Genomic DNA, 15,938 nt, shown 5'->3' on the forward strand with positions numbered 1-15,938 from the left:
ATACTCTTCCATGTGTAAGAACTATTAGGTGAGTCAGAGGCCTCCAAAAAATGACACCTTGGAAAATACCGAGCTTTTAGACACTTAAAAGCCAGCATCTCTTGGTCTTGCATCAACCTCCAACCTTGTTTTGCAAGCATTGCCAGATTAAATTGTCGGCGGTTCTTAAAACTCATCCCACCTTCCAATTTTGGCCTTGATAGTTTGTCCCAGCTTAGCCAGTGAATCTTCCTCTCATTTCCAATTTGTCCCCACCAATACCGAGCACACATTGATTGGAGTTCTTCATACAGCTTAACTGGCAGTTGAAAAACTCCCATAGTGTACGTAGAAATCGATTGGACCACTGCTTTAATAAGTATTTCCTTCCCCGCTATAGATAAATTTTTCCCTTTCCACCCTTGAAGCTTTTTCCACACTCTATCTTTAAGAAAAGAAAAGGTGCGGTATTTCCTTCTTCCCACCAATGTTGTCAAGCCCAAATAGGACTCAAACCTGTCCACTTCATTCACCCCTAACATTGCCTTTATCGACTCCCTTTTTTGAGATGAAGTATTACTACTGAAGTAGATTGAAGACTTCTCCATATTTAGACATTGCCCTGATGCTTCTGCATAAAGTTTTAGCACATCCAATGTTTCCTGTGTCTCTCTTTTCGTTGCTTGGCAAAACAAAAGTGAGTCATCTGCAAACAAAAGGTGGGAGATTTTTGGGGCTCTCCTGCAGATAGAAACTCTATGGATACTTCCTTCCAGCTCTGCTTTTTGCATAAGAGATGTAAAACCCTCTGCACATAAAAGAAAAAGATAAGGTGACAGAGGGTCTCCCTGTTGGAGACCTTTAGTGGGATTAATCATACCAAGAGGTTTACCATTAATCAAAATGGAAAAGGAAGCAGAGGTCACACAACTCATCACCCTGTCCACCCAACCTCCAGGAAAGCCCAATTTAAGCATAATTTGCCTTAAAAAGTTCCACTTCACCTTATCATAAGCTTTGCTAACATCCAGCTTCAAAGCTAATGACCCTGTTTTACCATTTTTCCGACCATGCATCGTGTGTAAAGCTTCATAAGCCACTAGGACATTATCTGTAATCAATCTTCCTGGCACAAAGGCACTCTGAGTTGGGGCTATTATATGGGGCAAAATCTATTTTAACATGTTAGCCAGGACTTTTGCAATAATTTTATACATTACATTACACAGGCTAATAGGTCTAAAATTAGACATTTTGACTGGATTTTTAACTTTTGGGATGAGGACAATATGAGTATGATTCAGTATAGGTAACATTTAACTAGAATTAAAAAAAATCAAGAGCAGTAAAAACAACAGAATCACCAACAATATGCCAAAATTTCTAATAAAAAATGGCATTCATACTATCTGGTCCAGGCGCCTTTGTGGGTCCCATCTGGAACAAAGCTGCTTCTATTTCATCTACAGTAAAATCACAGGAGAGAGCTTGTTGCATGTCAATTGTCACCTTTTGTGGTACAACTTCTAGACATTCATCAATTCGGGCAAAAGGGCCTGATGAGAACAAATCGTTAAAGTATTGCATAACCACTCTTGCCACATCTTCCAACTCCTCCAGCCATTTACCTTGTGGGTCCATGATTCCTTGGATAAGATTTCTTTGTCTTCTTTGGGATGCCTTTAAGTGAAAATTTTTAGTATTTTTGTTGCCATGTTTAATCCAATTGACTCGTGACCTTTGGGCCCAATAAATTTCCTGCCTCCTAAGCCATTCATCCAACTCCTTATTGGCCTTAATAAACTCCTCTCTATTTTGTTGTGTCGGTGGAGCACAATTTAACACCTCTATCCTTTTTTGCAAACTTTTGATCTCAGTTGTACCTGGCTGTATTTTTGTGGCACCCCATACCATTAACTCTGAAGCACACCCACGAATTTTTTGCCTGATTGTTTCCAAAGTTGACTCACATCCATGACTGATTTCCCAAGCTTCTTGGATTACCGTCTCACAATCATCCCATAGCAACCAAGCTTCTTCGAATTTAAAGCTGCACCTCCCCTTATAAATACTTTTTGGTGGTACATGATTCTGAAGAATCAAAGGTAGATGATTCGAGGCATATGAAATAATATGAGTTACAGTAGTCCCAGGAAATTTAGACCTCCATACCTCATTAGCTACTGCTCTGTCCAGCCGCTCCTTGGTGTTGGTAGCCCTAGGATGTCGATTGTTCCATGTGAGTTTATATCCAATGAATCCTAGATCAACCAGATCGCATAGTTCCAAAGCTTCACGGAAAGCATCCAGTTGTCTTGGTGGAGTTGGTCTACAACTTAGTTTCTCCGTCAAGCTTAACATCTCGTTGAAGTCACCAATGCACATCCAAGCACCATCCATAAGAGAACAAATATGGGTAAGGAGAGCTCATGACTTGTATCGATCTTATGTTTCTGGCCAGCCATAAAAACCAGTTAAAACCCACCGAAATCCATCGCTCTCAGTCGCCATTGCTAATATTTGATTGTCAGAGTACTTGAAAACATCCAAGGACACATCTTCCTTCCACATCATAGCAAGCCCGCCAACAAGACCCGGTTTTTTGACAACAAACTTATTCTTATACGGTAGTTCCTTACACCAAAAGTTGAAACCTTCTTTGTCCACCTGGTTTCCATAAGAAAGTAGATTGAAGGACCTTGTTCCTTCACAATTTTGTGAAGGTTTCAAATTGTCCAAGGGTTCCCAAGACCTTGGCAGTTCCAACTTAGTATTTTCATGGCTTCCGACAAGGGTGATCCTCCACCCTTGCTGATATAGAATCAGACATACCATCTCCAAACTTCATTTTGGCGCGTTTTTGGTTCAACTTCATAGTCTCTGTTTCACAATTCTCCTCCAGAGCATCTCCCAACTGTCTCTTGCCCAACTTAAGTTTATTGGTGGTCAAAAGCTTTTCTGAGGCCCAATATTCATTCTATTAATTCTTGTCCATGACCTTTTAGTTCTGTCAAATTGTGTCTCAGCTTGCCCAATTTATTCTTATCTATCTTCGGCCCATTAGTTAAGTCCTCATTAAAATTTAAAACTGAGTCCTCACATGGCACGTGACTTTCCACAATTGTATCCTCAGAATAATTACCCACCATGATTTGCGCCTGAGTTTTTGAAACCGTCCCGTCTAGTCTGCCTTTGCCATAATGATCATAAAGACCATCATTGAACGTTGAGGCCCTAAGTGTGCACCCCACTGACCATCTTTGCTGGGTTATCCTCCTTACCCATTAGTGCATCCCTTGGTAAAGAAGCCGATCGCCGGCAGAGATTTATTCCGAGCACTTACAACTCGTAGCCACCCCGTATTGGTATTCAACAGAAGTTGTCTATTTTGAAGCATCAAAGTGAGGTGGGCAGTGACGAATATCATGCCCAAGGATCCCACAATAATGACAAAACAATGGTAACCTTTCATACTTATAATCTACCCAATGCCTTCTCCCATCCAATCCCAACAAGAAACCACCTCTACGGAGAGGTTTGGATATGAGTAAGGCAACCCTTACCCATAGGAATAAATTCTGATCATCTGTCCGTCTTCGTCGTTCCACATCCTCCACCACTCCCATCTTTTTTCCAATCTTCATCGTCACCGTTGGAGACATCATGTCAAACAGCACTCCCCATATTTGCACCCACAGTGATGCATGCTCCAAAACTACATTATTAGCACTTATCCCTATTCTCCACCGAGTAAGCATCAAGAGTTGGTTGTCGAAAGTCCACAGCCCTCCCTTCAGAATCCGTTCAAGTTCATAGTCAGATTGGAACTTGAATTGAAAGAGGTTGGAGTCCACCTCTGAAATCTGCAGTTCTTTGTCTAGTCCCCATGCTTTTCGTAACGTGTTTTTGGCTGCCTTGCGATTATAGGGTTTACACATCAAAAATTTCCCTATCAAACTTAACACACAACCAATCTCCTCTGATCTGCCCTCGTCTGAGATCTAAATGTCCTCTTCCTCTTCAGACGTTAATTTCATATTGACCATACTGTTTATGACATCTTCAACCATGGTGTATGTGAGAAGAAGAAAAGTAGAAGAAGAAAAAGGTTAAAGATGAAGGAAAGAAACCCTAGGACTAAAACCTAGGGAGAAAGAGCACGCTTACACGAGAGGGAAAGCTCCTACACGAGGAGAGTGAGAGAAACTAGTAACATAACTTTTCTAAAATGATTTTTTAACAAATGTCCCTGGTGCATTTGTTAACTTTTCACTTTATATATATATCAAGAACATCCCAATTTAAGAAATAATTTTACTTAAAACATTTAATTAATTATATTAATATTATAATCACACGTACGTGATTGAAGTTTTAAAAATTATTTCAGTCATCAATATATTTTATTATATTAATATTGAAATCGTTAAAGTATAACATTATACTCTAGATTGTGTATAACATATTATCTATTACAGGTATGGTCGATTATTCCCTCTATTTGTCTAATAATTTTGCAAATGAAGGTTACTAATCTAATGAAATTAAGTGAGTCCAAAAAAAATTATGAAATTAAAATCAAAGGATAGTAATAGTGATCTTAAATTGCCAGTGGTAAAAATGTTATAAATATTAAATAATTACACATGTTACAATAATGAATATGCATCAAATCTGTGAGCATAATAATAATACTTATTTTACAAATTAAAGAGTGCTTTTTTTATATAATGAACTAGTTGCTAACACATGCAATGTACGAGACGGTTAAATAAAAATTATAAGTATTTATTTTGCTTAAAAGTCTATGACTTGACTTAAAAAAATGTATAACTTGAAAATGAATGAAAATAAAATAAGTAATTTTTGTTCAATATACTAGTTTAGAAAAATTCTTCTTCTTTCATATCATTGGTTCCACATAACACATTCCAACGTGGGCTCTTCTATGATGATAACTTCACACAATACTCAACTGCAATTAAATCAACTATCCACCACCAATCTAATCTATATTATCTTGATAGTAGATCTAGAAATTGCATTCTCATATCCTCCATCATTTAAAAGGTAACTAAAATAATGATTGTATGTAATATATAAATTTTATTCTTTTACAATATAAAATTATTAAAATAATTAAAATAAAATTTAGGGTCTATTTAGATACCGCTTATTTTGCTGAAACTGAAAACTTATTGCTAAAAGTACTGTAAATAAAGATAAAAGTTAGTTGAATAACATAGTGAAGCCCATGAATAGTACCAAAAAATGTAATGGGGCTCATGCATAGTAGCAAAAATGAGCTGAATAATGAAATAATTTATAATTTTCATTACTTTTCAAACGCACACCTAATATTCTGGAAATATTTTGAAATAGAATTTTAAATTTCTTAAAACTTAGTTTATAGAGTTTCTATATTTTACTTAAAAGTGAATTATCAAAATTAATGAGAATTTAACCATTTTTTGCAAAGAGTAGATAACCATAGACCCAATTTTTATTTTATAGCATAAGATGTTATAGTTAGATCTGTACCATGTGTAATACGTTTGTCCATTATGATAGTTCCAAATAATATCCTAATACCTATCTATATGAGTTTTCTTTTTAATGATGTCATAAAGGATGGAGTTTAATAGAAGTCATTTAAGATCCAACGTATCCAATAAAAAAAAAATAAAAAAAAGTAATTTCAAATCTTTTAATTGTAAATTTTTTTAATCATAAAATAAACTCTATCTAAACTCTAAAGGAAAGCATTCGGAATGATCACATCATTGATACCGGATTCAGATCTTCTAGATTTCCTAGGGTACTCTACCACATAGATTTTCTTAAATCTTAACCATTCTTTAATGATTTAATGATCTAAATTCTGCCATGTTAGCATTCCACTAACAATAATCTTAATTGTTTTGTTTGCAACATTATTTTATTATTTTAAGAATATTGTTAGTGGAATGTTGACATGGCAAAATCTTGACCATTAAATCATTAAAGAGTGGTTAGGATTTAAGGAAATCTACTAGTAGAGTACCCTAGGAAATCTAGAGAATCTGAATCTCATTGATACCATATCATGATGATTGCAAATAGCAATATTATTATTCATAATTAATAGATGAACAATAAAACTGTGAATTAACAATTTAATATTCAAATACCAAGTTTATACTACAGCAACACATATATAGAAGGCTCCATATATTAGAACATACTTCTTCTACCATTTTCATTATTCAATCAAAACCAAAGTTTCAAAGATAATTCCAATTCAATTAAGACAATACATACATACACATGAATGTAAAGAATTCCAAAAATAAAAACAACAATCTCCAAAAGCCTCTACCTAATACAATCACTATTTATTTATTTCAGATTATACATTCTTTAGTTCTTTTTCCTTTTATGCTATATCAAACTTTTTCTAATTGACCAAAATATCTCTCATATATGTTAACATTAAACTTAATAAGAAAACTTTATGTACCTTTTCTTTTGATGGCACTCCAAGAACCAAAATTAATGTAAGGGACTGCATAGCAGAGTGGTGTTGGAAGAATAATAATATATAAAAATAAATAAAAAATAAAACTATTTAAAAATAATATAGGAATGAATATCTGAGTTGAAATTGTAACAAATAATCCCTAAAAAAACCTATTTATAATATAATATAGGGTTATGGATTTCTAATCAAATTTGGTTAGGGTTATGGATTCCAAATCAAATTTGGTTATATAAATTTTTTTGAATATGTTGGTAGAGTCCATTTGATATAAAATTTAAATCCTATTGAAATTAAAAATGATATAAATTTATCTGAGTCTCATTTGATATAATTATAGAGTTTAAATTCTATTGAATTTATAATTTCTAATCAACGTTAATATAAAACAAAAATGAAAAAAGAAGAGAAAGAAAACATGATTGATAGATACAAGGAAATATGATATAATTTTTTTTTAAATGTTGTTGATAAAAATATCAAATTAATGAAGATACATTCCGCTTTTTGAGATAAATTTATATTAATGGAGTTATTATATAGTTTGTTAGAATTATCTAAAAATTCTCTGATTAGGTGATAATTTAGGTCTCCTTTAAGTATAGTGGTTGTATGGCACCAAACAACTAAATTTAATAAATTTTCTGCAATTTAGTGCTATAAAATCAAAAGAATTAAATCAAATTAAAAAATATAATAAAAATGCTTATGTGGAAAATTGTAGAGAGTATATATTGTAAGGTTGAATTTAATCAACCATGTGTTGGCTTTATTCCATGACAAATTTGCTTGTAATATAGCACTTAGAAACCTTGTATTTAGGTGGGAATCATGTAAGGGTAGTGTGTAAGAGAGTGTGAAGAAATGCTCAAGACAGTGCAGTGAAGCAGAGACTCGCGGCTAGGACTCGCGGGTGGCTCGCGGCTTGCAAGCCGCCAAAAGTTGCTCACGTGCAGAGCATGCAGGGGAGCTGAACAGTCACGCCACCTGGAGCACTACACGACAAAAATCCAGACTGGCCATTAAGTTAGCTCGCGACTTGAACTCGCGACTCAGTCAAGTCGCGAGGTCAAGTCGCCAGCCAGCCCTGTTTTTGGAAAAACTGACTCTTCGTATTCTATTCTCACACCAGTATAAATACCCCTCATTCCCACAAGATAGGTGTGGCTATTCAGAAAGAAAAACCCTAAGAGAGGTTTCTTCAAAACACCCACCCAATTAGAGAGAGCTACTCATTCTTAGAGAGAAATCTTTATAGTCTCTTCTCATTCCCTCTTTCATTGTCATATCTATTGAGAGGAGATTTCTATCCAAACACTACCCACACCCATTTAGAGTGTTGAGTGTTGAGTGTTCTTGGAGTTTTGGGAAGTATTGGAAGATGCCAAGGATGGCGGATGCTATGGTTTAGTAGCGGAATCCGGTAAGCTAGAAAAGAAAAAGGTTCGGCGCAACCTCGTTGGAGCAAGAAGCTTGGAGGGCTTAGGTACATCGGGTAGATTAGGCTTGGAGGGTCTATTGCTGTTCATGTATCCCAACTACATTTTCTAGTGGATTTTTGACCGCTTGGAGGGCGGTGGAGAGGTTTTACGCCGAGGGCTTCGGTTTCCTCTTCGATAACACATCGTGTGTTGTCCTTGTGTTTGCATCTCTCTTCCCTTTATCTTTGCCTTTTATTTTCTGCTGTTGATGTGATTTATAATTGGCTTAGATTGATTTCCAATTCTGTTTATAGCTTATGTTCATTTTCCGCACACTTGTTGTTTGTCATAAAGCTTGAATTGTTGTTATTTGGGGGTCTAAACGTTCAAAGGTGTTTTTACACGTTTTTGAACTTTCAATTGGTATCAGAGCGGGTACACTTGTTGTGGTTTAAATACCTAAGTGTGATCCTTGACCCCTTGTGTTTATTTGCCATGGATTGTGCTTTGAAAGCTAAACCGGATTGGATGGAAAATGGTAAGTTGTTGAAGAAAGTGGTTAATGCTCTTACCTCTTTGTCTATGTGCATCTCCGGTTCTCATTCTTCCAACCCTCGTCTCACTTCTCTTGAGACACTCATTCCAAACAATCGTTCCGTTTGGATGAGGAAGGGTTCCTATGGTTGAGCCTTTGCTCTTTTGGTCCTTGATCTAATTCTTTCGATCTTTGTAGGACCCTTCATGCATTAAATGTCATAACTTCATGCATTTTGTGCATCTTGCATCTATTTATATGCATTTTTTTGTTTTTGATCTTACTTTTATATTTCAGTTTTGTGTGAGTAAAAAAAAAAATCCAAAACCACATAAAAAGTAAAAAATTCAAAAAGTTTGATCGTATATGTTTGAGCACATATCACATGTGAGTTTGGCCTTGTACCTTTGTACAAATGGCTTTGTGCATTTACGAGCTTAGCTTGTTAATTTTGCACCTATATCTTTGTGGGAAAAATCTTGACATCTTTGTGTGATTGTTGTAAATTGATCTTCAAGCTTGTCATGAATGATTAGTCAATAGTCATGCTGGTTTTGATACATGCGTAGACTTGTGCTTATATCTCTTCCCACTCTTTTATTTTTATTGCTTAAAGAGCTCAATAAATGTTTATCTCAAAATGAAAAGAGATAATGAGCTGCAAAAGCCGTCGCACATACTAGTATTCGACTAGGAAAAAGGGAAAGCGACTTATATGAAAATGTATGATGCCCAAAAAGCCAAAGGCTTGTTCATCAAATTGAAATATCACAAATTTCAGGCATCGATCTCAAAATGAGATGCTTTGATTCAAAATGATCAAATGTTATGAATTGTAAAGAAGCCAAATGAAAAGCTTCATCATATGTAATCATTTTCTTGTGGGAGGTCATATATGTTCATTTCTATAATTGAGATAGACCACTAGACTTAGCACTAGTTGTGTATGACTTGATTGAATTGATCATTGAAGCTTCACTCTAGACGAAGGACTATTCCACATTTGATACACACACATAACACACTTGCCTAATGTTCAATGAATGTCTTATTCATTTGTTAGATTGTACTTGTCTAAATGTGATGTGTGTGTGCTCAATCTTATATGGATTAATCCAAAAAGATTTTTGATCATTTTATATGTTTTTGGAAGTGATTTTTATCATTTTTTGTGTTTATGTTTAGTGCTTACTTTGTTTTTCAATGTTTAAACATGTTCTGTTTTGAAAAACAAGTATCAGAATTTTTGGCCACTCATTTTGGCTACTTACGCGAGTTGCCAGCAAGCTGCCAGTTTTGGCTACTCGGTTTGGCGGCTTGCAAGCCGCGAGTCTAAGCCGCGAGTTCAGACAGAGAGGTTTCGCGGCTCACTCGCGACTTGTCTCGCGACTCTCCAGTCGCGAGTCGCCCAGAATCAGCTTTTTAAACAGCTTTTTCGTGGGAAACTTGTTTTAAACCTCTCCCATCCTCTCTAAAACCTCTCTTTCAATATTTTTACATCAAAACCCAACCAATTTGAATGGTTTTTCAATCCATTAACATCTCTAAGGTAATTATAAACTCTTTTCATTGATTTTGATCCTTAGATTATGTTTTGGAGAGTTTTGTGCTCTTGGTTGGGATTTTCATCATAGGGGTTGGGAAAACTTATTTTTTTGTCAATTTTCTTCATGGGATTGGTTTCTTTTGTTGATATGCATTGGATGTTGGCCCCTTGTGGCAGAAAGAACATGTATTAAGGGTGGATTTCATGATGTTCATGCATTGTATCACATTTTTGTTCATAGTGTGCATTCTAGGTGTTTGATAAAATGCCTCTTAGACATTTTCTCGCTTGTTTGGACTCCAATGAGTACCAAACTTTGGGGTTTCTCATGTTTCCTCATTAGGAACATGTTTGGTTCATTAGTTGTGTATTTTGCACACTTTGCCCCACATGTGCATTTTTCATGCATTGGTCATGCATTGCACTTAGCCACCTCTTGCACACACTTTTGTTACCCTTGTCATGCATTGGTCTTTACCTTATTTCTTCATCCTAGCATGTCATGCTTACCTTATGCTTTGTAGCATGTTACTTTGTCTTAGGTTTGAGCTTCATTTTCTCATTCATCTTGCACCCCTCATGCATCATTAGCATTGTTTATACCTTCATCTCTTGCCCTCGTTTCTTCTTGACCCTTTGTCTATTCCTGACAAAAAGGGGGAGAGTATACTCTAGAGAATGTTTCGGAGTATTTTGTCATTTCTATATGACTCTTGTGCACATCCTTAGGGGGAGAAATTCTATTTCTCATGCACATTTGTAGGGGGGGAGATATTCCATAGGGGAGATGCATATACCAAGGGGGAGAAGACATTGTGTTAACTAGAAAACCTTGTTCTGTTTGTTTTCTTGTTGGCTTTATGGTGCTTTGTGTTATGCTTTGGTGTTCTCATTGCATCATGTTTGTGCTTTGGACATGCATATATCCCTATGTTATTATGCTTCATTGAATGCATGTTCAGATGATCATTTGCTTTGCTATGTGATCATTGTAGTCATTTCTATATGACTGTTTTGGTGTTTGATCAAGTTTCTCATATGTTTCACAACATGTTTACTTGATCGCTTTTTACTTGTTACATTATATTTGTCCTTGTATTACTTGCTTTACCTTGAGGGTCTAATGTGTTTTGTGCAAGTGTTTTAGGTTACAAGTATATATGTTCCAAGAGCATCACAGCTTCTCATCATTTTGAAGGGGAGAAATTTTAAGCACTTTTAGTTTATATTGTTTAAGTTTTTATTCAATATAATGTGGTTTGTACCCATGTGCTTTTGTAAGCTTTTAGGGTTTATGTCTTTTGCATAGTTTGTAGGCTTTATGGTTTGTACCTTGCCTAGTGCAGCCTTTATACTATGTTGAAATCAGTACTTTAATCTAAATGTTATGCATTTTGGTTTATGTACTGTCACTCTTGTGCCCTTGTAGGATTGTTCCTAGATGCATATGCCTTGTGTGATATGCATTGGTTGAGTGTTGTGCATACAAGTGTCTTGGCTTGTGCTTGTTAACTTGTATGTTCTTGTGTTCATTCCAAGTGTGAATGAGCACTGTGATCACTACCTTGTGGTGTTCACTTGGTTGATCAAGCCATGGTTTGTTTCATAACTCCATCTTTGCTTGATCACTTATTGCCTGTTTCATATGCATTTTATAATTTTCTGCTTACAATGATCATGGTGTATTGTTGTATTTCAGGAGTATTATGTTCATATGATTCAAGTACTTCACAGTTTCTAGAGTTAGGTGTGAGTGAGTTTTGTTCAACTGTTCCCAACTCACATGTTAAGTCTAGAGTCTGTTTTAGGGTTTTGTCACGGAATAGCCAAAGGGGGAGATTGTAAGGTTGAATTTATTCAACCATCTTATTGGCTTTATTCCGTGCCAAATTTGCTTGTAATTCAGCATTTAGTAACCCTGTATTTAGGTGGGTTTGAAGTAAGGGTAGTGAGTGAGATAGAGTGAAGTTTGCTCAAGAGTGTGCAAGAAAACAGAGTGTCGCGGCTGGGTCTCGCGGGTGACTCGCGGCTTCAAGCCGCCAGAAGCAACCTCACGTGCCAAGCATGCTGGAAGGTGAACAGTCTGCTAGCTGGAGCACTACAGGACAAAACAGGACAACTGGCCATACGGTTATCTCGCGACTTAGTCAAGCCGCGAGGTCAAGCCGCGAGCCACCCCTGTTTTGTAGAATTCTGACGTTTCACATTCCTCTCCACTCCAGTATAAATACCCTTATTACCCACGATTGAAAGAGAGCTTCCAGAGAGAATTTTGAGAGAGAAACCCTAGAGAAAAACTAGATTGATTCACACACAATCTATACCTTAGAGACTCTTCAAATTCCTCAACTCTCTTCCTCTCCATTGTCAAATCCTTGAGAGGCTTTATACCAAACCAGGTTCTCACCATCATCATCATTGTGAGACTGCTGTTTGGATTTATGGGAAGCAGTTAGGAAGGAACCAATCTTCATTGGTTGATGCTATGGTCTAGTAGCGGAATCCGGGAAGCTAGAAAAGAAAAAGGTTCGGCGCAACCTCGTTGGAGCAAGAAGCTTGGAGGGCTTAGGTGCACTGGGTAGATTAGGCTTGGAGGGTCTATTGCTGTCCTTGTATCCCAACTATATTTTCTAGTGGATTGATTACCGCTTGGAGGGCGGCGGAGAGGTTTTTCGCCGAGGACTTCGGTTTCCTCTTCGATAACACATCGCGTGTTGTCTTTGTTTTTGCATCTTCCTTCCTCTATCTTTGCCTTTAAATTATCTGCTGTGGATTTTATTTTGTTATGGCTTAGATAGTATTTAATCAATTTCGTATGATAGCATATGTTAAGTTTCCGCACACTAGTTGTTTGACATATTGCTTGAATTGATTAAGTTGTTATTTGGGGGTCTAAACGTTCAAAGGTGTTTTTACACGTTTTTGAACTTTCACCCTCTAGTCTCGGCTCTACTGCACTGAGATGGTTCAATGGGCTGCGGAAAGGTTCTATACACAGTTTCGTCGAACTGATTCAAGAATTCGGCAGCAGGTTCGTGACATGCAGCCGAGTGCAACAGCCGGTTGATGCGCTACTTTCCATGAAGATGAGGGTCGGGGAAACCCTTCGGAGTTATGCCAGCCAATACTGGGAATTCTACAACGACATTGGTGGAGGAAACGAGAAAATTGCAACAAGCACCTTCAGGATGGGGCTCCCTGAGGATTCTGAATTACGGGAGTCACTGACGAGAAGACCCCCCGAGGATATGAGGCAACTGATGAGACACATAGAGGAGTACAAACGCCTGGAGGATGACCGGCTACAAAGCAGGGGGAAAGCTCCTTTAGTGGGGAGATCTCGGCAAAGCATTTTGTCGACGAAACCGAAAAGAGACTTCAGAATGCAGGAACCAGAGGTGCAGATCGAAGGGGTTAATATGGTGTTTAAAAAGCCCGTGCACAAGATCTTGGAATGGATAAAAAACGAGCCATTCTTCAGGTGGTCGAACAAAATGGGGGGTGACCCATCTCAGAGGAACCAAAACCTATACTGCACCTATCACAGAGACAAGGGACACACCACCGAGCAGTGTCGGGTATTAAAAGATCATCTCGGACAACTAGTAAGGGCCGGGTACCTGAAAGAGTTTGTAGCAGATTCAATTGACCGAGAAACCGAGCAGGGTGCCCAACAGAAAAGGAATCCCCTTCCACCACCCCTGGGGGTAATCGAAGTCATCCATGCCACACCAAGAAGGGCAGCAGCGGCAAAAAGGGTATTGACAGTGGCCTGCGCGGAGGGAGAATCATCCAAGAAGAAAAAGAAAGTTGGACGACTGTCCATCTCGTTCAGAGAAGACGATTTGGAAGGAACGGTCCAACCCCACGACGATACTTTGGTGGTGACAGCCCGGATAGGCGGATTCCTGGTGAAGAGGGTAATGATTGATCGAGGAAGTGGGGCTGACGTCATGTACCTGGACCTCTTTGAAGGGCTCGGGTTAAAGACCCAAGATTTGGCAAAGTATGACACGCCGTTGGTCTCGTTTGACGGGAGAGTTGTAATTCCCGAGAGGCAAATCTCTCTCCCAGTGGACATGGAAGGCAAGGGAGTTATAGTTACATTTATAGTAGTCCAATCATTCGCACCATACACCGCAATTCTGGGAAGGCTGTGAATTCACGCCATGGGGGCAGTTCCGTCCACCCTTCACGTGAAAGTAAAATTTCCTACTGAGAATGGAGTTGCCGAGGTAAGGGGAAACCAACAGGTGGCGAGGCAGTGCCTTGTCGCCGCGGTCAGGTGGGAGAAGGAACAGCTCGGTCAAACTGAGGATACCGAGAAAGAGAATTCATAGCAATTACAGAAACCCCAGGGGGAAACTGGGGCGGACGTTGCCGAGGAGGTGCTGAAGGTAAGAATTCTCCCAGATACTGATAGATATTTCCAAATAGGTACAAGCATGAATGACCGGGAAAGAGTAGAGATGTTGTTGTTCCTGTTGCAGAACATAGATGTTTTTGCATGGAGCCCGTATGAAGTGCCCGGCGTAGATCCCGAGTTCATTGTCCACAGACTCAACGTGGATCCATTATTCCCCCCGAAGAAGCAGAAACCGAGAAGAGCGTCAAAAGAACACGTCGATGCAGTAAACTTGGAGGTACAGCGGCTGAAGGAGGCCGGAGCCATAAAGGAGATATTCTTCCCGAAGTGGTTGGCAAACACTGTCGTGGTGAAGAAGAAGAACGGGAAATGGAGAGTTTGTGTGGATTTCACGGACTTGAACAAGGCATGTCCCAAGGACCCATTCCCGATGCCCAAGATTGACCAGCTAGTAGATGCAACATACGGGCACCCGAGGATGAGCTTCCTAGATGCCTTCCAAGGCTACCACCAGATTGCCTTGGCGCCTAAAGACCAAGAAAAGACAGTATTTATCTCCCCGAATGCAAACTATCACTACGAGGTCATGCCGTTTGGATTGAAGAATGCCGGGGCCACGTATCAGCGAATGATGACGAGAATGTTCCGAGAAAAAATTGGATGCACGGTTGAAGTTTATATCGATGATATGGTGGTAAAAAGAAGAATTGAGTCACAGCATACCGAAGACCTCCGGGGAGTATTCGAGATACTACGTCGGCACAAATTGCGCCTGAATGCCGAGAAGTGCACTTTCGGAGTGGGGGCTAGTAAGTTCCTGGGATATCTGATCTCTACTCGAGGAATAGAAGCTAACCCCGACCAAATAGAAGCCGTGAACCGCCTCAAACCACCAAGCAATCCCAAAGAGGTGCAAGTGCTCACTAGAATGTTAGCCGTCCTGAACCGATTTATCTCCAAATTTGCCGATCGCTGCCGGCCGTTTTATCAGCTTCTGAAAAAGTGGAAGGGGTTTCGATGGGACGAGAGCTGTGATGAAGCTTTTCGAGAACTAAAAGAATATTTGGCAAAGGCGCCGAGGTTGACGGCCCCGGAGCCCGGGGAGGATCTGTTTATGTACCTTGTAGTCACCGATCATGCGGTAAGTGCTGTGTTGCTAAGGGACCGGGGAGTGCAAATGCCGGTGTATTACGTGAGCAAAACCTTGGTCGATGCCGAGACAAGGTACCTGCCTCTTGAGAAGTTAGTTTTGGCCCTGGTGCACGCCACGAGGAAGTTACCACATTACTTCCAGGCACACACGGTATTCGTCCTCACCGAGTATCCATTGCAGTCACTGTTGAAGAGATCCGACTTCACAGGGCGGATTGCCAAATGGGGGACTCGGTTGGGATCGTTTGACATAAGATACCGACCTAGAAGCTCGGTGAAGGGGCAGGTTCTCGCTGATTTCATCACAGAATTTACACCCAAGAATGAAGGCAAGGTAATCTGTAGTGCGGAGATTCACCCGTGGAGGTTATTTGTGGACAGCGCATCAAATGCTATGGGGGCCGGGGCTGGTATTGTCATAA

The sequence above is a fragment of the Quercus lobata genome, chromosome 10, assembly GCF_001633185.2.
Source record: "Quercus lobata isolate SW786 chromosome 10, ValleyOak3.0 Primary Assembly, whole genome shotgun sequence".
Lineage (NCBI taxonomy): Eukaryota > Viridiplantae > Streptophyta > Magnoliopsida > Fagales > Fagaceae > Quercus > Quercus lobata.